This window comes from Capsicum annuum, chromosome 5 (genome assembly GCF_002878395.1).
Source record: "Capsicum annuum cultivar UCD-10X-F1 chromosome 5, UCD10Xv1.1, whole genome shotgun sequence".
In the NCBI taxonomy this organism is placed as follows: domain Eukaryota; kingdom Viridiplantae; phylum Streptophyta; class Magnoliopsida; order Solanales; family Solanaceae; genus Capsicum; species Capsicum annuum.
The window spans coordinates 17,993,127-18,019,369 of record NC_061115.1 but is presented as its reverse complement, the minus strand read 5'-3'; the positions used below and the strand labels follow the sequence as shown (position 1 = coordinate 18,019,369).

At 35.0% G+C, this 26,243-nt stretch overlaps 1 pseudogene; it reads right to left on the bottom strand.

Moving 5' to 3' along the window:
- Positions 1 to 7,879: 7,879 nt before the first annotated feature.
- LOC107871637 lies at positions 7,880 to 10,318 on the bottom strand (annotated as a pseudogene).
- Between the last annotated feature and the right edge of the window lie 15,925 nt (positions 10,319 to 26,243).

Sequence of the window (26,243 nt, the reverse complement as noted above, 5' to 3'; positions counted from 1 at the left end):
TTGATAACTGGTAGTTACTCTATTTTGTTTAATGATTATGGTAGCACTATTTATGATAAGAAATATGGAAAATACGTTGTATCCATTGTTGAGTTTGAAATTGAGAAGGCGTCATGCGAAAGCTTAAAGTTGCAAATATGGAGACGATAATTCAGATGATAAAGAAGAAAATAATACTAAAAACATATTATTGATATAGGTTGCCAAACCCTACATATTAAAACTATATTGAAATACATAAAATCTGTTGAGAGAAAATCTCTCCTAAACAAGACTCTTAAATGACTACACCGTGGATGTTATTGTGCTATGATTTGAGAAAAAGGATCTTCTATTTATATAAGTCCAAAACTTCTCCTCCAAAAAAGAATTAACCAATTATGGAAGACATCGTTTCCTACAAGGAAGCCTTTTTCAGTAAGAAAACCTTTTTAAATTAAAACACAATGATGGTAGAATCCAAGTAAAGTAGTAAATTTAGGATAATTCCTAACAAATCTCCCCTTGGACTAATTTTTTGAAAAAATTGATCATCATCTTTTTTTTCACGTAATCTTCATCACTGCTAACTTGGTTAAAAATCAATTTTAAAATATTATGGGTTAAAAATGATTTAAAAAATATCTTATTTTTATTTTTAAAGATGAAGTAGCAGGAATGTTGAAAATATGCTTTAAACTCTTTCTCCACATATAGCTACACAAAGACCTTCATTATCATCAAATTCTTTGCAACTTTAATCCTAGCATGTCTTCAATTTGAACCATCAGATCAAGGAACCATAATCTCTGATACCACTTGTTGGGTTCGCAATTGAGAGGGTGTCATTCAAAAGCTAAAAGTTGCAAATCATGGTGATGATAATTCAGATGACAAAGAAAAACATACTACTAAAATATAATATTGATATGGTTGGTAAAACGACATACATATTAAAAATAATATTGAAAAATATAAAATCTATTGAGAGAAAATCTCTCCTAAACACGACTCTTAAACGACTACAGTGTGGATGTTATTGTGTTATAATTTGAGAAATAGGATTTTCTATTTATAGAAGTCCAAAACTTCTTCTCTAAGAAAGAATTAACCAATTATAAAGTACATTGTTTCCCACAAGAAAACCTTTTCCACTAAGAAAATCTTTCCGAATTAAAACACAACTATGGTAGAATCCAAGTAAAGTAGGAAATCCAGAACAATTCCTAATAAATCTCTCATTGCCTGAATTTTTTGAAAAAATTGATCATCTTTTTCTTCACACAATTTTCATCACTCCTGTCATGGTTAAAAATAAAGTTTAAAATATTATGAATTAAAAATAATTTAAAAAATATCTTATTTTAATTTTTAAAGATGGAGTAGCAAGAATATTGAAAATATGTTTTAAACTTCTTCTCCACATGTAGCTAGACAAAGCCCTTCATTATCATCAAATTCTTTGAAATTTTAACCTTAGTATGTCTTCAATATGAACCATCAGATCGTTGAAACATATTCTCTGATAGCACTTGTTGGGTTCGCGATTGAGAGGGCGTCATGCGCATCTAAAAGTTGCAAATCATGGAGATGATAATTCAGATGACAAAAAAAAGCACAATACTAAAAACATATTATTGATATGGTTGGTCCATCGACTTACATATTAAAACTAATATTGAAAAAATAAAACTTATTGAGAGAAAATCTCTCCTAAACAAGACTCTTAAATGACTACATTATGGATGTTTGTGTTATGATTTGAAAAAAAGGATCTTCTATTTATAGAAGTCCAAAACTTCTCCTCCAAGAAAGAATTAACCAATTATGGAAGACATCATTTCCTACAAGGAAATATTTTTCACTATGAAAACCTTTTCGAATTAAAACACAATTATGGTAGAATCCAAGTAAAGTAGAAAATTCAGGACAAGTTCTAACAAATCCCCCCTTGACCTGAATTTTCTGAAAAAATCTGTCATCATCTTTTTCTTCATGTAATATTCATCATTGTTGTCATGGTTAAAAATGAATTTTAAAATATTAAGGGTTAAAATGGCTTAAAAATATCTTATTTTCTTTTTAAAGATGGAGTAGCAAGAATGTTGAAAATATGCTTTAAACTCTTTCTCCACCTGTAGCTAGACAAAGACCTTCATTATCATCAAATTCTATGCAACTTTAATATTAGCATGTTCTCAATCTATGCTATCAGATCATTGAACCATAGTCTCTGATACCATTTGTTGGGTTCGCAATCGAGAGGGCGCCATGCAGAAGCTAAAAGTTGTAAATCATGGTAACGATAATTCAGATGACGAAGCAAAACATAATACTAAAAATATATTATTGATATGGTTAGTTAAACGACCTACATATTAAAAATAATATTTAAAAATATAAAATCTATTGAGAGAAAATCTGTCCTAAATAAGACTCTTAAACGACTACATTGTGGATGTTATTGTGTTATAATTTGAGAAAAAAGATCTTCTATTTATAGAAGTCCAAAACCTTTCATCCAAGAAAGAATTAACCAAATATGGACGACATCGTTTCCTACAAGAAAACCTTTTATACTAAGAAAATCTTTTTGAATTAAAACACAATTATGGTAGAATCCAAGTAAAGTAGGAAATCCAGGATAATTCCTAACAAATCTTTCGTTGGCCTAAATTTTATGAAAACATTAATCATCATCTTTTTCTTCACGTAATGTTCATCACTCCTACCATGGTTAAAAATAAATTTTAAAATATTATGGGTTAAAAATGATTTAAAAAATATCTTATTTTTATTTTTAAAAATGGAGTAGCGAGAATGTTAAAAATATGCTTTAAACTCTTTCTCCACATGTAGCTAGACAAAGACTTTCATTATCATCAAATTCTTTGCAATTTTAATCTTAGCATATCTTCAATCTGAACCTTCGGATCATTGAACCATAGTATTTGATACCACTTGTTGGGTTCGCAATTGAGAGTGCGTCAGGCGGAAGCTAAAATTTGCAAATCATGGAGACGATAATTCAGATGACTAAGAAAAATATAATACTAAAAATATATTATTGATATGGTTGGTCAAACGACTTACAAATTAAAACTAATATTGAAAAACATAAAACCTATTGAGAGAAAATCTCTCCTAAACAAGACTCTTAAATGACTACTTTGTGGATGTTATCATGTTATGATTTGAGAAAAAGGATCTTCTATTTATAGAAGTTCAAAACTTCTCCTCCAAGAAAGAATTAATCAATTATGGAAGACATAGTTTCCTACAAGAAAACCTTTTCCACTAAGAAAACCTTTGGGGATTAAACCACAATTATGGTAGCATACAAGTAAAGTAGAAAATTCAAGACAATTTCTAACATCCATTTCCATGACACAAAATCATACGTTCCTTTTAGAAGTCTCTAGTGTGCAGAATTCTGCTTAGTTGCAAAATCTAGTGAGACTTGTTTATGGCATCTAAGGTATGGACATCTAAATGCTAAAGGGATGAAATTGTCGGATCAAAAGAATATGGTTGTTGGGTTGCCTAAAATTAATTGTCTTGATATCTGTGAAGTGTGTCTACTAGAAACAAAGTAAAATCTTATTTTCCGTAAGCAAGGTTTGGAGGGCTTCAAGTTGTCTTGAATTGGTGCATGTTGATGTTTGTAGTTCGATGAGTATTGAATCCTTAGCTGGAATTCAATATTTTTTGTTGTTTACTGATGATTAGAGTCGAATGAGTTGGGTTTATTTCTTGAAGTTCACATCTGAAACTTTTGAGAATTTCAGGAAATTCAAGGCATTAGTATAGAAGCAAAGTGAATGTTCTTTAAAGGCTCTCTATTCAGATAGAGGTGGTGAATTTACTTCTAAAGAATTTGATGATTTTTGTAAAAATATGGTATTCATAGGGAGTTGACAGCACTACACACATCAGAGCAAAATGGAGTTGCCAAGCGAAAGAATCGAATGGAGGTTGAATTGGATCAAACCATGATGAAAGAAGCAAAACTTCCAATCAAGCTTTGGGTAGAAACAGTGGCGATAATCGTGTATTTTATCAATATCTCACCAACAACGACAGTCATGAATCGAACTCCATATGAATCCTGGAAGGACAGGAAGCCACATGTAAGTCATCTAAAAGTTTTTGCCTATTTAGCATATGATTTGGATACTCATCCATATCGTCTCAAACTTGATGTGAAAACAGGAAAATATATTTTTATTGGCTAGAGTCTCCAATCCAAAGCATATTAACTGTATAACCTAAAGAGTAGCAAAGTTATTATAAGCAGTAATGTTAGGTTCAACGAGACATGAATTTGGGCTTGGAATGATGGAGGTACTTTAGGACAACATGTTCTTTAGTTCCTAATGATGCACCCGATTCACCTGTAGTTGAACAGTGGGCAGCAGTAACATAAAAAATAGTTGAAGAATCTTCAGCAGAGCCAAATCCACTTTAAAGATCAACAAAGGACTGAAAACCAAATCTGAGATACTCTAACAATATGTATACTTCTTGTCAATTTTCTCTTCTTATTTTAGATCTCATATAGTATGGAGAAGCAGCTAAAAAAAAGTGGTAGAAGCAATGGTGGAAGAGATCAGTGTTGTTGAAAAGAATGAAACCTGGGAATAGTTAACTTACCAGAAGAAGAAAATGTTATTGGCCTGAAATAGATATAATGTACAAAGTACTACGCTGATGGATCAATTCAGAAGCACAGATCTTGGCCTGTTGCAAAAGGACATGCACAACAACAATGAGTTGATTTTGATGAAACATTCTCTCCCATAGCAGACTTTGAAACGGTAACAATGAGAACTCTCATAGCTCTTGTTGCTCAACTCTCTTGGCCAGTTTACCAATTAGATGTCAAGTTTGTCTTCTTAAGCAGAGAACTGAATGAAGAAGTTTATGTTTCTCAGCCTTAAGGTTTTGTTATGAGCGGATAAAAAAGTAAAGTGTACAAGTTGAAAAAAAAGACTTATATGGCCTAAAGCAAGCCCCTTAAGCATAGTATAGCAAGATCGACTCTTATCTCCTGGAGAATAGATTTGAGAGGAGCAAAAGTAAGCCAACTCTTTATGTGAAGAAACAAGACTTAGGATTGTTGCAATATTTTTTTGGTCTTGAGATTAAACAAAATTTATATGGCATGTTTGTCTCGCAAAGTAAATATGCAACTGATCTTCTTAGGAATTTTAACATGTTGGGTTGTAAGATGGCCTCTATACCTATGAATGTAAATGAGAAGCTCAAATCTGATGATGGTAAGAGTTTGGCGAATCCTTGATGCTTTAGAAGAATAGTTGGTGGTCTGAATTATCTGTCGCACACACGACCCGACATAACATTTCCTATTACTGTGATTTCCAGATTCATGCATGACCCAACAAAGCATTATTTTAGGGTTGTAAAGTGGATTCTACGATATGTTACTAAAATTCCTGATTTTGAAATTTGGGTACTCTAAAATATAAGATTTTTAGATTATTTGATTTCACTAATAGTGATTGTGTAGTATTTCACAGATTATTGGCATACTTCTCTCAAACAAATTTGATTTCTTACTCCTACGTACTTTGATTATACTTTGAATGAAAAAGGGGCCAAAACTATCCCTAACTTATTTTAAATGAAATAAAAATATCTTCTTTTTATTTTTTAGCTCAAAAATATTCCCTAGTTTTTTTTTTTTGGCTAAAAAGTACATCTCTATTTTATTTTTTGACTCAAAAATGTCTCCCACTTTAAAAGAGTGCCACCAAGCACACCATGTGAAAAAAATTATCATATGTCCAGTTCACGTTAGCATCTCATTTACAAAAAAAGGATCAAAACTGAACTATCTAAAATGGAGCAAAATACCCTTTCATTTATTTTTTTTGGCTAAAAAACTCCTTTGTTTATTTTTCACTCACAAATACCTTTAGTTTAATGAGTTCCACCTAGCAAACAATATGGCAAAAAATATCACATGATTATGTCACATCAGCACCCCATTTAATGTCTAGCTGACCCGCTTTATTTAAACTTTTTCAAAAAAATCAATGCAGACTAGGAATTTTTGAGGAAAAAGAAAATCCTTAGTAAATGAGTTGAACTCTCCCATATTCTTTGACATGATAAACACGGGTCGAGTTTCAATCCATGTACTAAGGACTTTCTTTTTTCCCAAATCCTTAGTCTGCATCAATTTTTTCTCGGGAGAGTTCAAGTGAAATGGAGGGTGGATCTATCTTTACCCTTTACTTATGAAGACAGATTGAATGTTTTGAAGATGGGTCTAGTATGGGTATTTAATAGGCTATTAAGTTTGATAGTTAAATGGTTCGGTTGGGTATTAAATGGGATGTTGACGTGGACTGATCATGTGACAAATTTTTTTTCATGTGGTATGCTTGGTGACACTCCATTAAAGTGAGGAGTATCTGTGAGCCAAAAAAATAAATTGAGGGGTATTAATAATAAATGGAGGGTATTTTTGCTCCATTCAGATAGTTCAGGAGCACTTTTGGCCCTTTTCCGTAAATGAGATGCTGACTTGGATTGGTCATGTGGCAACTTTTCTCACGTGGTGTGCTTGGTGGCACTCCGTTAAGGTGGAGGGTATTTTTAAGCCAAAAAACAAAGGATATTTTTACTCCATTTTAGATAATTTAGGGTTAATTTTGATCCTTTACCGTACTTTGAATTAAATAATCACATAGTGAATTCATTTAAAATAGGCTTAATTGAGTATGAAAAAATATACGTTATTTTTAAAAAAGAAGGTAGTATTTGGAAAAAACCATTTAAAAATTGAACAGTATTTGTCCATATATTTAAGTTGAAATTTTGTTGAGTGAAAAAATGTTTTTGAATCACATGTTCAATATTTTTAACTTGTATTTTATTATTTCAAGTTTGTAGTGAGAAAAATGAGGAAAATGATATCTCCCACACGGGCCCTTACTAAAAGAAGCAAGTAAAGAACGCCCCAATTTAGTAACCTCCATGATCAACAGATACTTGAAATACTTTCCTTCGTTCGGTTTTACTCGACACAAGTTGCGACGACACACCTATTAAGAAAAATAATTAATAATATGATTAGTTTACCATAATGTCCCTATTAAATAATATTTATATTGTATCTTGAAATTAATTTGAAGTAAAAACAATTCATTTTAAGTTAAAAATAGAAAAAAAGTTATATTTTCTTGATATGTCAAAATGATAACAACAACAACAAATCCAGTGTATTCCCACAGCGTGGGGCCTTGGGAGGGTACAATTTATGCAGTCCATACCGCTACCTCCGAAGAGGTAGAGAGGCTGTTTCCGATAGACCTCCGGCTCAAGATAAAGGATAGTAAACAAGGGGATGGATGACATAACCAAAATAAAGAAAAAGAAATAACAAAATAAAAATCAGAGATATATGAGATATGGGAAATAAGAGCAACACGGAATAAGAAAAATAGGAACTATGAAATAAGAAATAGGACACCCACCTAGTAGTAACATACACTCACATACCAAAGACACCTATGTACACTGTCCTATGATTACTAACCCGACTACACAAAAACTCTCCTGACTGCTAGCTACAACCCACACACTAACACTAGCCTTCTACCCTTATTCTCGACCTCCACACCTTCCTGTCTAGGGTCATGTCCTTAGTAAGCTGAAGCTGCTCTATGTCATGTCTAATCACCTCCCTTCAGTATTTCTTCGTCCCACCTATACTCCTCCTGAAGCGGGGCATCCGCGCCCCTCCTCATCACACCTACGAACCGGGGCATCTGCGCCCCTCCTCATCACAACCCAAACCATATGTCAAAATGACAAGTAAAAATAAAATTTCAATTAGGAAATTATTGTCAAGTAAAACTGAACGGAGGAAGTAGATAGAGTAATTATTAGGACTCAACAACAAAACTCAATACAAAAGGAATTAATAATAGATCGAATAAATGAAAAACTCATGTAACACACATGCATGCAATTGCAGAATTGCTCCTTATTTAAGCCCCCCTGTGAAAGCTAGAACAGTCTGCATAGCTGTGAGTAATAGGAGAATGATGGCTGCCACAGTTGAAGCTCCTACCCAAGGACTACTAAAATAATTGTGCCTCAAACTTGCCTTCATTCTGTTCCATGTTTTTTCACAATATTGAAATGCTGCTTTGCATTCTTCTTTGTATTAGAAGTTGGAATAAACGGTGATCCCTTTGCTGATTTTGTTAAAGAAGCTAGCCACCTCTTTGTCATCTCCTATCTTGTTGACAATGATTCCATTCATGCGAAGCAAACTCACATCTTTTTCTGAGTCAATAAAATAATCCATAAAGACTGCAAAATCACTTAAATACTTAGGATGTACACCAGATGATAGTTGCTCGTATGCTATAAGATTCCTCAGGAGGACTTCCGTATCATCAACGATTTGAAAACAAGGAATTGTCATTAATCCATTCTTGAACGTTATGTCAAATAAACTTGTGTCCCCAAGATCGTTGTCTTTGTCCAAAGACCTAAAAATATTTCCAACACTCGCGAAGCGAACTCCAGCTTCAGAAAGCTCTGTTGCATTTGGCATGACCTTATGCCAGGCCATGTGGATCCCATGTAAGCTTTTACTGGAATTCTTGTCTTCTTCCATGCTAGGATTACTTATGATTGTTTTCATCTTTGAAGGGTGACATGACATGTGTGCTACATGAAGTAAATGGTAGATATTTTTTTCATTACCTCCAGTCTCCTGAAAGGACGACGTAGGGTTCATCTTGGGTAATTTAGCAAGTAAAAAGGTCCGCTCCACCATGTATATGAATGGTGATTCAGTGACTTGCTTTGTCATATCATGAAGATTGTTGAGGACAAAGAAAGGAAGTTGATTTTCTAGTAACAGCAAGTCTCGAAGTATCTGATTACATATGCAACCAACAGTACTGATAAGCTTGTCATCTCCTTCTGGACACATTCCAGAACGCTCTCGAATAAACTCAACCACAAAACAACCATCAAGCAACAACATTTGCGAAAACTAACCAGGGTGACTATCAATATCGAGGTGTTCTATATCTTCATAACACTCTAGCGCTTCCTTCTTTAGTTTCTCCAATTCATTGATGCAACTTTCCACATCCAACCCTTTTTTCCGTTGAAGAAATCTTCGTAAGCACAACAGTTTGTACTTTTCCATAGGACGAAATTGATCATTTCCCCTATGGTAAGGACCAATAGAGACCATCGTTGGTGTATAAGCATCTGGATTTGATTCTCGTAGCCTCACATTTACTTTGAATATCGTACACCATCTAGTAGACAAATTGTCCAAATCCTCAAACACTTTATCAAAGATTTGATTTGCAGATTTCTTTGTTAGTAACCCTGATGGATCTTCACCATTTGTTTCCTTTATCTCGATTAAATGATCCACTTCCCTCCCTTCTGCTACCTGTAATGGAAAAGAGTAAGAAATTTTAAAATGTTTATTATAAGGGCCATGTAATGAGCAAGCAATTACATATTCTTTTTATACTCATTATATTTTGTTTATATTTGTTTGCTTCTGTCAAATCCTATATATGTTACGTCCAATTAAATCTGATGGCTGACAGGGAAAATGTTATGGTAGTGTTAAGAGTTTAAAAAAATGTCCACCAAAGTTCAAAGGGAAAAGGGCAGATTTAAAATGGGTCTGTTTTATTAGCATCTGTAATATTTTTTGACTCAATAATGCCTTCAACTATCGAAATAACTTGAAAGTATCTTTCTTATAGATATTTTTTCCAAAATAAGAAAAAATGGGTCAATTTTACTCTCAAGCTATATATTATATGAAATAGGACACGGCGGTCCAGCATATTAGGACTCTTATTTATTTGTATCTATCTCTTGTATGAGTTGTAGTTATCGGTAAAGGATAATGTACCTATTTCTTTACAGATTTTCCATATATATATATATATATATATACATGGAGGCAGGGCTCTACAATTGCTGAGCCATTTTACAAATATATTCTCATGGTATCAGATAGCCAAAAATCCATCTAATTTTTTTTAAAATATATGGAGTCTTCACTACATCCGTCGTTTTCTTCTACCGTCCAATCCGTTACACCCGTCGTTTCTTCTAGTGTCCCGGTTTCTTCTGCTGCATCTCCACTTCCTTCTAGTGTCCCAGGTTCCACTTTTCCTGTTACATCTTCGCTTCCTCCCGTAAGTAGCACGTTATTTGGCTTATCTCCTTCCCTTGACATTGGTTCTCCAGTCATACCAAATCTCTCCTCTGTTGCTGCTCTTGCAACTCCTAATGTCACAAATTTAGTGACCATTAAGTTAGGTTCTGTAGAGGACTATCTCACGTGGCGCACTGAATTTACCTTTCTACTACCTTCACACAAGCTTATGGGTTTTGTTGATGGTTCAATCACTTCCCCATCTCCTCTTCTTGGTGATGCATCTGGAAATCCACAACCAACCCACTCTATCGATCTTGGATAAAAATCGATCAAAGTGTTTGTTCTTGGTTATTCGCACCACTTTCCAGCGATGTTCTCCTTGGCATTCATCTTCTCCCCACATCTAGAGATATATCCTTACATCGTGGCCAGATAGATGTGAGTCAGGCTAAATCTATTGAGTTGAAACGTCAACTCACTACCGTACGGAAGGATTATAATATGAAGTTTTATCCCATGAAACATAAATCTGAAGTTTTTACTCATTTTTGTGCCTTTCAAAAATTAGTGGAAAACATTTTCAACACTAAAATAAAAAACTTTCAAAGTGATGGAGGTGGGGAGTTCGATAACAACGCCATGGTCTCACATTTTTCTGATTCTAGTATTATTTTTCGTAAGTCATGACCGATACTCCCCAACAAAATGGGGTAGCAGAAAGAAAGCACCGACACATTCTTGAGATGGTGCGAACTATTCTCACAGATGCCGTAATACCATCTAAGTTTTGAGTTAATACTGCATTTTATGCCGCTTACACCATTAATAGGTTACCGTCCCCAGTTTTACAAGGAATTTCTCCATTTGAGAAACTTTTTGAAACTCCTCCAGATTATTATTTTCTCAAGGTGTTTGGTTGTGAATGTTTTCCATATGTATTGTCTCGAAATTCAAATAATCTTGAACCCCGTTCAGTTTGTTGTGTTTTCTTAGGCTATGCTCATAATTATAAAGGATACCGTTGTTTGGATCTCAAAGTAGGTCGTGGTATATTAGTCGTCATATCACTTTTCATGTGTAGACAACTAATTTTGTCTCTACCAAAAATCTAATTTATCCATTTCTTGCCTCACCTTATCATACATCCTCACCCATTTAATAACCTCCCCATAAAAGATAAAAAATAACTAACCTAACAAAAATAATCCACTTTTGACACCTCAACCTAACAAAAATAACAACCACTACCCTACTCCCATACCCACATATCCACCTACCCCTACCTCACATACCCTCTACGCTTACCTCCTCACGTTTTACACACAGCTACACAATTCATAACACAACAGACACCTCACAGAATAGGATTGATACTCACAAAAAGGAGAGCACTCACGTGAAACTCACACAATACACGGATATTCACTCGACACACACACTCACACACTCGTACACATCCAAAAAATGATACACATCACAGATACAATGCACTGGATAATTCCACACAACAGAGGGAGAGGAGAATTGAACGAAAAAGAGAAATATACACATACCCACCTCACGCCATACGGGCAGGCCTCCATTTTTCCATTTGATTCACACAAATAAACACACACACAGAGACAGCAGAATACAAAAACACACACACTCACCATCACAGTGAACGAAGAGCAAACACAGTGAAGGAACAAAGAGAAACCGGGGACCAAAAACAGAGAGGTAGATAAAAAACGGAGAGATGAGGGAGAGCAGTGACCGAAAAATGACTTTTTCGGCGATTTCTCACCAAAAAATGCTATAGTCGTGCAATTGTCGTTATCGTCGAGCTCGCCGGAGCCTGGCCAAGTGAAAAAACAGTGACCTAACTCCCGAAATCAACTGAAAAACGTCACTAAACCCTTCCTCATTCTTTCGATTGAGTCACCACCGGAAACAACAAAAATTGGTGATTAAACAGTCAAAAAGTCGATTGTTTAAGTTTATTCTGGCGATATTCCATTGAAAATTGCGTACGGGTCTCTTGGTTTCGTGAATTTTGTTTGGGTTAGAGAAAAGAAATAGTGAAGGCTAAATCGATACCGAGGTTGGGTTTATTTCATTGAGGTCTGATCAGAGAATTCAATCGCGATTTAATTGGAAGGAGCAATTTTAATTGAAGGCGATATTAAGGTCCACTTCTCATCTCATTTTTGATTAATTGTAAGTTTTTGATACTTTGTGTGGTGAATTTATAATGTGTGCACCTTGCTTTATCTGATTTGGTTGTGTTTGAATCCTAAATGGTTATGGATATTGGTTGATTGGTCGTCTTGAATCGGTTAAATTGAATGATTCAACCTTGTTTGACGTAAATGAAGTTAAGGGTGGGAATTGAAACATTGATCAAAGTGAACAGTGGTTTATGTTGATTTATTGATTGTGGCTTAAATCGAAATAAATTTCGATCTTGGTTAAATTCGATAGCATCATGTGCTAGGCTGAGAATCGATAGGCAAATCTTAGGTTTGGGTAGAAAAATTTAGAATTTGTGGATTATTGAATGTTTGAAATATTTATTGAATGGTTTGTCTTATCACATTTGGATTATTTGTATTCATTTGGCCGGGGAATGCCCCGAAGAAAACTGTATTCATTCACTGGGGAATTTCCCGAAGTATTATATATGCAAAGGAGGTTCGTTATCAAGACTCGAGGCATCGGGTAAATCATAGTGTAGGATAGATAGAATAGTTTAAGTTTTAATTTCAGCATTTTTATTTCGGTTTGAAATAAATTGGACTAGACATTAACTTTTGGATTTTCGTTTATTTGGTTTGTGTATTTTATGTGGTTTATTCACTTCATAGTGTCTACTAGCCGATATACTCTACAAAGCAACCGTGGTCGAACCACGGGATCAAGGGGTGCCTAACACCTTCCCCTCGGTCAACAGAATTCCTTAACTGGAATCTCTGTTAATGAACTAGTTTTGAAAGAGTCAAAGATCGTTTTGAAAAAAGAATTTCCAAAGGTGACTTGGCACACCAGATTATGCCAAGTGGCAACTCTGAATTTTAATTGTTAAAAGTTCTTTTTGGAACAAATTATTTTCTTTTGTCACTTTATAATAAAGCCCTTTTCAAACTTAAAATTTAATCTTCTTTATAAAAAAGGGGTGTGACAGCTCTGGCGACTCCACTGGGGATTTTTTAGAATTCAAACTTATTTTTGAGTTGTATTGGCTTAGTTTGACATTATGGGTGTATAGACGTTATTTGTCTTATGGTTTGTGATATTGTTTTATCATTGTTGAGTGCCTACGTGCTACGTGTTTACAGTTTTTTTCTTATGTGTTACCGCTTTATATCTGTCATCATTTGCAAAACCTAAGTCATTTATTTCACAATAAGTCCCGTAGTACACGTTGTGCACACGACCTCTACTTGAGTCACCCTTATTTTAGAAGGGGGATCCGTCGGCTGGTATGGAGTAGGTGGAAATCTATCGCAGCCACTATCGACCATACGCTCCCTCGAACAACCTTGCTAGTGGAACCCAGCGTAGGTCAGCCCTTAGGTCATTCTTATATGCATCATATTGAAACCTAGCGGAACTTGTTTGGTCCTTTGTAGGAGACTCCCCTTTAAGCATCCTAACGTGCTAATTATTGCATCTTTGAGGATAACAGAGTCATTTGACAGACTAATTTGGGGAAAAACATGTGCTAGAATTAAAGAAAAGTGTGTAGGCAAGAAAAAGATTTTTTTTTAAAAAAAAAGAAAAAGTGAGTCAAGAAAAAAAAAAAGAGTTTCGTAGTTTTTTAGTATTTTTTATGGCTTTTGTTTTTCACCATTCAAAAATTCAAAAAGATTTTTTACCTTTTGCGCTCATTTACTCATAAAACAAAACATCAAAAAGATTCTGCCTTTGTTTCCTTTAGCAAGCATTCATAATTTAAAATTTAAAAAAAAATATTTTTTTCAATAGAAGTTTTTTATAAAAGAAAAATTCAAAAAAAAAAAGAAGATGGTAGAAGTTTTTTACATTTCAATAACAAAAATACCAAAAAAAAGATTTTTCTTTCATAGTTGTTGGTGTTAGTTTTACGTGAAGTGTCTAATTAAAATCCAAAAAAGATTTTAATGATGTTGTTCATCGTCTTTCTTTGGTCGTGTCTCTTAAGTTAGGGTCAATTTGTTATTTAATTCTTAATTGTCCAATCTGGACAAACTACGCACACCTGATTCTCCTCTCTCGTGAGTGAGATACGTAGGCAGCCCTTCCAGGGTTCGATGATCTTATTTTGAAAATTCAAAAAGATTTTCTTCACTTTTCATTTAGAGTAGATGTTTCATATACATCTTTAAAAAAAACTAAAAAAAAATATTTGATAGGTTCAAGTTTCATTTTCGTATGAAGTTCAAAATCTAAAACCCAAAAATATTTTTCTTTGGTAATCATAAGTTTCATTTTGTATAGGGATGTTAAAGCTGAAAATTCAAAAAAAAAAAAATATTTTCCTCAATTCTTTTGACAATTTGTTATTTTCTTTTCTTCTTAAAGTTTCAAGAAAAATAAAAAGAAAGAGAGTTGATCGGTCATTTTGTGGCCAAACTTCCCGAACTATGCACACCTGATTCTCCTCTCTCAGGAGTGAGACACGTAAGCACCCTTTTCAGGTTTGGTGATCTTTCAAAAAAATAAATAAAGAAAAAGATTTTGAGAAAGTGTTGAACTCTAACACATTTGTTATCTCTTGTTCAGTTAGTTTAAGGTAGTTGGTTTATGGTATTCTGGCTGGTCCTACACATCATATCGAATCCAAGGAAGGATTAGTTACGTCCAACAAGGACATAGAGAGTGACATCATGGATCAAATAGAGAGTTTTGGGAATGAGAATTTAGTAGCTAATGAATCAGAATGAGAGTTTGGGCTAACAGGTTGCCTCCTTCTCCAGTTCCCATTGATAATTTAGAATATATTCTAGCTTGCCTGTAGTGTCACATACACAATTCTCTATTTTTGTTGACACGCTACAACATGCATCAGGATCTACTCCGGGGGAACAATATCCAAACACTTTCAATATTCATTTCCTCACTCCTCAACACAAAAATACCACATGCTCGGCTTCACCTGTTGTTCATGTTTTTGCAATATCACCCCACTTAAAGCTCCTATTTTTGATGTTCATTCACCGGCTGTGCCTTCTTACTCTACAAGAGAGCCTGTATTATATATTTTTGGTGATCAGCATTATGCTCCCAAGCCCACATTTAAGTTGACTGGTCCTTACGGTTACACTCACCCACCTGAATTTCCTCATAACACTGAGAATCCTGTTATGACAGAAGAACAAGACGAAATAACCAGAAAATTGAGAAGTTTGGAACTGTCTATGAAGAACTTACAAGGATTCAGGGATTATAAAAGTGTCTCGTATAAAGATTTGTGCATGTTTCCAAGTGTTAACCTTTCTCTTGGTTTTAAAATGCCAAAGTTTGAGAAGTATGATGGAAACACGATCTTGTAGCACATTTGAGACATTGTAACCAACTAAGGGGCGTCAGAGGGAAGGAAGAATTACCCATGGCTTATTTCAGTGAAAGTCTTTCAGGTCTAGCTTTGGAATAATTTGTTGACCAAGACATCGACATGTGGAATAGTTGGGATGACCTAGCTAATGAATTCATACAGCAATTCCAATACAATGTGGAGTTGATTCCTGGTGAGAAATCCCTAACTAATATGAAGAAGAAGAAGAGTACAGAAAATTTTAGGGAGTATGCATTTAGATGGCGTGAACAAGATGCTAGGGTAAAACCACCAATGAAAGAAAGTAAGATAGTAGAAGAGTTTATTCAAGCACAGGACGAAACATATTATCAATACTTGTTACCTGCATTAGCCAAGCTATTTATTGAGGTCCTTAAAATGGGGAAAATTATAGAAAATGGAATTAAGACTGGTTGCATTGTGAGTTTTGCAACATTGAAAGAGACTACTAAATCAATTTAAAAGGGTTCAGGAAGTATTGGAGGAAATATGAATGAGAAAGATGCATCTGCTATTATAGTTGCACAGCGGGCACGGTCAAGAAGACCACGTCATTACCCTCATCTCAAGCCCAAGTTCATACCCAAGCTCCACATAATCACTTCCAAAATCCATTATACTCTATTCCCTCACCTCCATATCTAGTATATAATGCATAACCACATGTCTATCCCCCATCTTACCTACAATGGCACACACCAACTCCTCAAAGTCATTCTCTAACTCCACAAACATACCATAGCCCTTCTAAGTTTGACTTTTGATCCAAGACGGACAATGAAATAAGATCGAATCTAATAGATAATTTCATACTAATTGGGGAATTGGGTGCCAGGTTATTCCAAAGATTGGTATAATGGGGCATGATCACTCCTCTTCTTGGGCACATTCCTAATCCATGTTCAAGAAATTTTGATATTAATGTACGATATGAGTATCATTCTAATGTGCAGGGTCATAGTATTGATTATTGTCAGGATTTCAAAAGAAAAATTGAAAATATGACTCAAGATAAATCACTTATGGTGCAGAACATTAACAGTGAGTAAAGCTCTAGTCATGCTGATATACAAAACAGTGGCTAAGATGTCAAGCTGAGCAATTGGGAAGTCACTCTTCTCCTTGCTAAAATAGATGTTTGGCAGTTTGTTTTATTTTCATTTCTGTTATCCGAATTATTTCAGGGTTTTAGTTCGGAATCTATCTTTTTTTTACTTTTTTGTCTTTGTTTAAACCTTTCTATTTTTCCTTCCAATGAAATGTGGCATTTTATTTGTTTGTCTTGTTTTAAGTTGTTTGTTTGTTTTCTTTACACAGTATATTTTATGTTGGTTCTAGTGTTATGACATGCTTGTAGAATTTTTAGTCATATCTTAAAATTCAATTCTAATCACGAAACATTGAATCAAAGGGCTAAAGTTAGTGAAAGGACATTTGAGAAATAGATAGAATGTTAAGACATTTGGTGACCATGTTGTAGACTTCTTTCTAAATTAAGAAAATTGTTTGAAGATTACAAGAATAACTTAGTCATCAATTGGAAAGCATAGCTCAATTAGGTCAAATACTGGATGCGTGCTCCCTATATCAAGAGAAATCGGAATATAATCAGCTCCATGAAAGCATAGATCATTCGATGTGAGGGATGTACACCAAAGGTGGAGTTGTATGTTTGACAACTGTAGAAGAAGAAGTGGCACACGTGCTTAGTTAAAGTTAGTACTGTTAAAGTGTCATAGATGATCTTTATCTTTCACTTCATATTGCATGACGTGTACTTACATTGTCAAAGATTGATATGACGAAGACATTTCATTTTTCTATCCAAATATTGTGTCATCCTTTGTTTACCCCATTTGAGATTTAGTTCTATTTTCTTTCATACCCCCTCTTTTTGAATCAAGATAGAGTCAGCATAATTCAAAAAAAAGTGTTGAGTACAAAAAAAATAGTGTCAAAAAAGTTTCAAAAAGGAAAGAAAAGAAAAGAAAAAGTATGTAAAAAAATAGAGGAGTGTCAAGAAAAATAGAGTTAGAAAAGACATCCTTAGAAAAGACATCCTAAGAGAAAAGAGAGAGTCAGTAAAAAAGAGAAAAAGAAAAGAAAAGAAATCAGAGTTAAGCAAAAGAAAAAGTTGTTGGAACTACGCGTGACCTGATTCTCCTTTCTCGGGGTGAGATTTGTAGGCTGCCCCACTCTGGGCTCGGTCTAGCCAAATAAACAATTTAGAATCACCCAGCCAAAAGAAATTGGGGCATGAGTTAATCCTTATTGTTTGAGTCTATTCCAAAAGTTGTAAGTCCTGCCCCACTTCAAGTGTCGTTTGGGCCTCATGCCATTTTTTCTTTCTAACCTTATCCAAAAGCTAAGTTACAACCAACGAAAGACCTTCAGATCAATATTTAAGAATGTTAAGGCTAAGCATGCAATGTATATGGTGACACATTTTGGGTACTGCTTTTCTTCCTCAGCATAAGGAATCAAGAGATAAATAAAAATGAGATATTCTTATCGGTGAAAATCCTCACGGGTACCGTAAGGCGATGGTAAGTTAAGAGAGATAAAAATGAGAGAGTCTTATCGGTGAAAATCCTCACGGGCACCGTGAGATGATTCTAAGATGAGAGAAATAAAAATAAAAGAGTCTCATTAGTGATAACCCTTACGAACACCACAAGGCAATGGTGAGCTGAGAGAAAGAAAAATGAAAGAGACTTATTGGCGAAAATCCTTCAATGTGTCACTAGCCGAATGAGGTTTGTGAGTGCAATTGGCCTATGAAAGCAACTCAATTTTTATGGCCATTAACTCAACAATAATTAGTGAAAGTTTGTATAAAAAGATCAGGCAGCTTAATCCAAAATACATGTCATAATCATTAGAGTTGACTGCCGCTTTCAGATAAATTTTTCTTTTCTTTGTTTCAATGGGGACATTCATTGTCTGTTTTTTCTTCTTTATACTTTATTTTTGTTTTCTTAAGTCAGTTATTCAAATGGAAAGTCATTTTTCTTGTGTCTTTGAGACAAATCAATGTCAAAGCAAGTGAGAAAAGATTTCAAAGTTGGCTATAACTTCTTCAATTGCACATAGCAAGACAGAAGGCCAGCACATGAAAGGAACATGATTGTGAGCCAAAATAAGGCATGCAGAAAGTTCTGTCAACAAATAAGTTTGGGAATTCACGGAAATACCAAGGTTCAAAGGATGTGTCCAAGGAAAATAGCAACAATAGAGATATTGTGTTTGTGTTAGAGTCACTCTTAATGATCTGAGTTTAGGTCAATGATACAGCAAGTCAATGACATATGCTAATGGTTGAAAGCAAGATTAAATGTGACGAGGGCAAACGAGATTGCCACGAAAGATAAAGCCACAAACCAGCCACCATGTTTTAAACTCACAAGTTTTCTTTGATAAAATAGAAAACATGTTACCTTCCAATCAAGAACTTCAGAGCATAAATATCATGAACTACAATGCCTCACTTTTACAAATGAATGAAGAAATTTTGTTGCACGACTTTGATAATAAAATCATAATAATAATTCATCATCCTATATCCCTCGGAGACACACTTCCTTGTCTAGATATTTTAGTTTTCATTTGCTAGGTGATACACTTCTTAAATCCCCCTTGACTCCTAGAAGATGTAACTTCCAGTCGAGTCATTTCCCTTGACTCCTAGAAGATATACCTTCTAATAGTGTCATTCCCCTTGACTCCTAGAAGATGTACCTTCTCGTCGAGTCATTCCCCTTGACTCCTAAAAGATGTACCTTCTGGTCGAGTTATTCCTCTTAACTCCTAAGAAGATGTACCTTCTAGTTGAGTCATTCCCCTTGACTCCAAGAAGATGTACCTTCTGGTCAAGTTATTCCCCTTAAATCCTAGAAGATGTACTTCCTAGTCGAGTCATTCCCCTTGATTCCTAGAAGATGTACCTTCTAGTCGAGTCATTCCCCTTGAATACTAGAAGATGTACTTTCTATTTGAGTCATTCCCCTTGACTCCTAGAAGATGTACCGTTTAATCGAGTTATTCCCCTTGACTCCTAGAAGATGTACTATGTAGTCGAGTCATTTCCTTTTACTCCTAGAAAATGCACTTTCTAGTCGAATCATTCCAATTAACCCATAGAAGATGCATTTACTTGTTTAGGTTTTTCAAGTAGTTATGATGTGACTTTCACAAAAGCCCTCTGATGATAAACTAGGGCAAAATTTAATTCCTATTGTTTGGAACTTCACTTTTATGAAAAAATAGAATCTTTCTTTATCATAATCTTTGTTTAAGATAACATTTGTTCTAATTTTAAAATTGAAAGTCACGAGCTCATCTGAAGAATAGGGTGATGAAATGGTAGGTCAGGAGCCCTCCTGAAGAACAGGGTAATGAAATGGCAAGTTAGGAGCCTGCTTGAAGAACAGGGTGATGAAATTGAAAGTCAAGAGTCCGTCTAAAGAACAAGGTGATGAAATTGAAAGTCAGGAGCCTGCCTGAAGAACAGGGTGATGAAATGGCAAGTTAGGAGCCCACCTAAAGAATAGGGTGATGAAATGGCAAGTTAGGAGCTCACCTGAATAACAGGGTGATAAAATTACAAGTCAAAAGTCCGTTTGAAGAATAGGGTGATGAAATAGTAAGTTAGGAGCCCGCCTAAAGAACAGGGTGATAAAATTGCAAGTCAGAAGCCCGCCTGAAGAATAGGGTAATGAAATGGCAAGTCAGGAACCCGCCTAAAGAACAAGGTGATGAAATTAAAAGTCAGGAGCCCACCTGAAGAATAGGGTGATGAAATTACAAGTCAGGAGCCCGCTTGAAGAACAGAGTGATGAAATGGCAAGTCAGGAGCTCGCTTGAAGAATAGGGTGATGAAATTAAAAGTCAGGAGCCCACCTAAATAACAGGGTGATGAAATGGCAAGTCAGGAGCCCGCCTGAAGAACAGGGTGATGAAATCGCAAGTCAGGAGCCCGCCTAAAGAACACGGTAAAAAAATGGCAAGTCAGGAGCCCGCCTAAAGAATGGGATGATTAAATTGCAAGTCAGGAGCCCGTTTGAAGAACATGGTGAAGAAATTGAAAGTTAAGCAACAAGGTTAAGAGACTGAAAGTCAAGCAACAAGGTGAAACAATTAAAAGTCAATAAAGTGAAGAAATTACAAGTCAGGATCCCACCCGAAGAACAAGGTGAAGAAATTGAAAATCTAAAGATTAAAAAATAGCAAGTTAGGAGCCTTCTTGGAGAACATGGTGATGAAATTGAAAGTTAAGTAACAAGGTGAAGAAATTATAAGTCAGGAGCCCGTCTGAAGAATAGGGTGAAGATTTTCAAATTCAGGATCAAGGTTCATAAGTACCATCGATAGAACATGGTTAATTTGTGAGTTCATCTCCAACATCAAATTTTGTATGGAGAAAGAATCTATTCTCAAGTTCAACGCGTTAGAAACTCAAGTCAAGAGTCCAAAAAAAGTTGCATAGATAGGACTTTTGTAATTTCATTTATCTTTTTAACTTGTAATTTTTATTTTGAAAAAATACATAAATACCCCCTATCTTGTTCGAGTTTTGCAAAAAGACACCTAAACTTTAACTTTGACCTATTACCCTACTATTCTTCTTTATTCCATTGAAAATACACCATTTTGGACCTCTGCGTGTATACACGAGCCACGGGCGCGTGAAAGGGCTCAAATTTGGCTTTTTTGACCAATAAAAAGTTGTCATGTGTAAATAATTAATATATAATTTATATTTAAAAATATATATATATTTATTTTCTTTTCTGAATTACCCCGTACCCCCCCTCCCTTCTCCCCTCTCCCCACCCATCCTTTCTTCTTCAACACAATGTCACCATTAAAGCTCCATTGAAGCTTTTTTTTTAATTTAAATCATATCATTAAAGCTCCATTTCGCAGTTAAATCATATAATTTAACTACCCACCATTTCTTCTTCAACACCATTAAAGTTCCTCCATTAAAGCTCCATTGAAGATTTTTTTTTCTAAAATCATATCATTAAATCTCCATTTTGCAATTAAATCATATTATTTAACTATCTTTAAAACTCAATTCAATCATAAAACTATTTTTTAAAGTGATTTGAACCAAAAAAATGGACAGGGAGATGTTGACGGGGTAGGGGGTTTGGGGGGTTAGAGGGAAATGCTGACGGGGTGGGGGTGTTGGACGGGGGTGGGTGTGCTGAATGGGGGTAAGGGTGGAGGGGAGCTGCTGGATTTGGGGGGAGGGGAAGGAGGATGGGGGAAGTTGATGGATAGGGTGGGGTGGGGGAAGAAGGAATGGTGTGGGGTGATAAATTTAATAAAAAGGAAAAATTTATTAAAAAAATAAATAAATATGAAATTAAATATATTTAACACGTGGAAGAACCTGATTAGTGCGTGTGTTCACTCTCTTTGTTGTGACTGAAATTCAGCAAAAAATAGTGTATTTGCAATGGATTAAGTAAGAATCGTGGGGTAATATGTTGAATTCAAAGTTTAGGTGTCTTTTTGAAAAAGTCGGCTAACATCATGGGGGTATTTATGTATTTACTCTTTTATTTTTGATGTAATGATTGAGCCGTGGACCGAAAGCTAGACAGGACCGCACTCGACTCTCCAACTCGGTATAGCCCCTCTCCTTGTCAACCTTAGAACTACATGTGACTTAATTCCTGCATAACCGGGGATAGGTAGGATGCCCAAAATCAAGGCTTAGTTGTATTCTTTCCTTCTATTTCTCCCATTCGAATAATGGTCGGGTCAAAATTCTATCTCGTTGTCTACTTCTTTGTCTGCAAACACTTTGTGTTTACATCCAAAGAGGAGTAAGATATAGACACCTAATTTTATACCTCCCGAAAATCCAATTTATCCACTTTTTGCCTCACATTATCACACACCCTTACCCATTTAATAATCTCCCCATAAAAGACAAAAAGTAACTAACCTAACAAAAATACCTCACTTTTGACACATCACCCTAACAAAAATAACAACCACTACCCTACCCACATACCCATATATCCCCTACCCCTACCCCTACCCCTACCCTATATACCCCCTACCCTTACCTCCTCACATTTTACACACAGCTGCACAATTCATAACACAACAGACACCTCACAGAATAAGATTGACCATAAAAAAATACTCACAAAAAGGAAAGCACTCACGAAAAACTCACATAATACACGGATATTCATTCAACACACACACACACACTAATACACATCTAAAAAAAACACACATCATAGATACAGTACACCGTATAATTCCACACAACAGAGAAGGAGGAGAATTGAAGGAAAAATAGGAATATACACATACCCATCCCACTCCATATGGGCATGCCTCTATTTTTTCATTTGATTCACATAAATAAACATATATACACATACAATAGAATACAAAAATACACACACTCACCATTACAGTGAACAAAAAGCAAACATATTGAAGGAACAAAGAGAGAAATTGGGGACCAGAAATAGAGAGGTAGATAAAAAATAAAGAGATGAGGGAGCGCATTGATCGCAAACTCACTTTTTCGACAATTTCTCACCGAAAAATGATATAGTCGTGCAATTATCATCATCACCAAGCTCGTCATACCTTTGACGAAGTGAAAAATAGTGACTAACTCCCAAAATCCACTAATAAAATTTACCAGACCTTTCCTTATTCTTTTCGATCACCACCAAAAACAACAAAAATCGGTGATTAAACAGTCCAAAACTTGATCATTTGAGTTTATTCTGGTGATATTCAACCAAAAATTGCATACGGGTCTCTTGGTTTTGTGAATTCTATTTGGGTAAGCAAAAAGAGGTTGGGTTTATTAAATTGAGGTTCAATATGAGAATTCAATTGTGGTTCTAGTCAGAAGGAGCAATTTTAATTGAACGCAACATTAAGGTACATTTCTGAAACGAGTACGACCACAAAGGTGGACATATGTGAGATGTATTGAACCTGAGACTTGGAGTGTTCAAATCAAGTGCAAAGGAGGGCCTAAATAGGGTCCAAAAGTAGTCCACATTATACACTCTAAGTGAGCCTAAAGTGAAGCATTTGATTAAGGGGTCTTTGGATATTTCACACTATTTTTGTAACCTACTATAAATAGAATATGTTAGGTCATTTACTACTTAGTTTTTGTTGGATATGGAAGTTTTAACACTTATAAACATTTCTCTTGAGAGAAAGGCCCCCATGGCTGAAACTTGTAACTAGGGTTGTTAACATTGAGTGTGGATTCACTTGGGTTGGATTCAAGATTGAAAATGTTGGATGCTTGGGAGATCGAGGTCACTCATGTACCAATGTAAGAGATAGGTTTTTTATTGTGTGTAGTGTTAAGGGTCCAATAGTGGAATAGGCTCTTGGGTTCTTAAGATTATATCAACCATTGGTCTATCTATCTATCCTTTTTCTTTTATTGTAATCTTGTGGTGTTTCCTCTTGTTTAGTACAAGTCATTTATTGTTGTTATTGTTCTTATCATATTGTTGTCTAGATTCTTCTAATATTCACGTTTTGGTGACTAATTTTGTGTCAAAAACACCCTTGTATTCTTGTATTTTTGTTGTTGTAGTGAATTCAAGAGTGGTCTCCATCTTGGCCCTCGGATCCTTAAGATTTGTGGACTAATTTGGGGTGTTTTTTGTGTCTTTCTTGTTTGTCTTGTATCATTTGGTATCATAGTCTGGCTTAATCTTGTTCTTATAAGATCAATCTTGGGCTTGCTTGATAGAAAATTAAAAAAAAAAAAGAATGTTAGAAAACTGAAAAATCAAAAAGAAGCAAATCTGTCTATTTTGTGTTCTTGGCCGAAATTGTGTTATGTTGTGTCTTGGACTATATTTTTTACTTTTTTTGTTGTTTATAGTGTTAGTTTTATTCATCTCTGATACTCTTGAGTCTAAATCTAAGTTTGAGCTTACATTGTTGGTGTTGTTATTGTGAACATAAGGCTTGGCCGAATTATTGTTAAAACATTATTGTGGTGGACTGTTTTGGCCTTGTGGTCTTCATATTGTTGTTATTCTAAGCTTGGCCACATGATATTTTCGTTCATTGGTGGCCTAAGAACCACTTTGTTGAAGTTGTAGTTGTCTTGGCCAAGTGTTGAAGATATTGTATTATGAAAATTGGAAGTTGGCCGTGTGAAAATTGTTGGTGTCTTGGAGATTGTTGTTGGTTGTTCTTGGTGATTCTTGATGTTGTTCTTGAAGTTCTTCACAACCTTCATATCTTTTTAAAATAGAGTAAAAGTTAGATCCAAAAAGGAGAAAAAAAAAAGGTGTGAGAACTTTGTTAGTCTTGAAAGACTTACCATCACTCACCAACTAGTCAATCATATCTCAACCATTTTCCATAAAACAAGGACCCACATTTTGAGGAAAAGTACTAGTCAATTCAAGACTATTTGTGTTTGAATTTCAAAAGGGCTCCAACACTTGTACCTCCCTCCATTAACCAAATTCCAATTCCTAAATTATAAATTAACCAAAGACTTGAGATTGGACAACAAAAATTGTTAGAAACCGCAACCAATTACGTGTTTCCACATCATCATTATTACTGTTCACGCAATAATTTTGGCTTAAAATTTTGATCTCTTAGTTACCTTTTGTTATTCCTTCATTTCACTTTTGTTGGTTCCAATACTAATTGGCAAACTAGTACTCATCTACTAGATTGTTAGCTTGTCTTTGTGTCCGTTTATTCGTGTTAAGCATTGTTGTGTGCTTTTCTCTTTTGTAAAGTCATTGTATCTTGTTGGTTCAAGTCCGTAAACAAATTTTTCTTGAGTCAACTCAAACAAAAATCTATTCTAGGCAAGAGTAGGCTCGACCCTCAATCACTCGCGAAGTACAAGCCAGTTTTCAACACTTGTAAACCAAGTGTGAGACGATCAAGTGTGAGAGAGTGTGGTGAGGTTCTTTCGAACTAACTTGTGTTTTATTTTATAGGTGTATTCTTTTTTTTCTTTTTTTTTTAGGTATAATTACAAGGTAACCCGCGGCTTCCACCTCTCAACCCATGGATAACAATTCCACCAATGTCATTTTGGCCTACCTTGACACTATGTCCCGAGACCTATCTATGGCAAATGAAAGATTGGATCGATGGTAGGTCAAAGGGAGCAAGTAGGTTTCCCGGACACAAGTCAAGAGAAAGGCCATAGCTCATATGAGCTACGAGATAAAAACACTATTCCCTACACTCCTATGAACTTAGAATATTGTGTTATGGCTAGTAGTGGCCAATTGGATGTAGTTGCGAATTTATCTAGAGTAGAGATGTTTGAGTCTCCCTATGGTGATACTCTTGGTAATGTTAGGTTACGTGAGGACCAAACTCTTGTTGTAAGTATACAAGCACTAGTTGATCCTTTAGATAACAAAATTGATTCTTCTTGTAAGGATGATTTATTTTCATCTAGTGCTAGCCCTTATAACTTGAACAAGGTTCTATTACCAATTGACAAGAGTAATCACACACTAGTTGATCCTTGTGCGAACC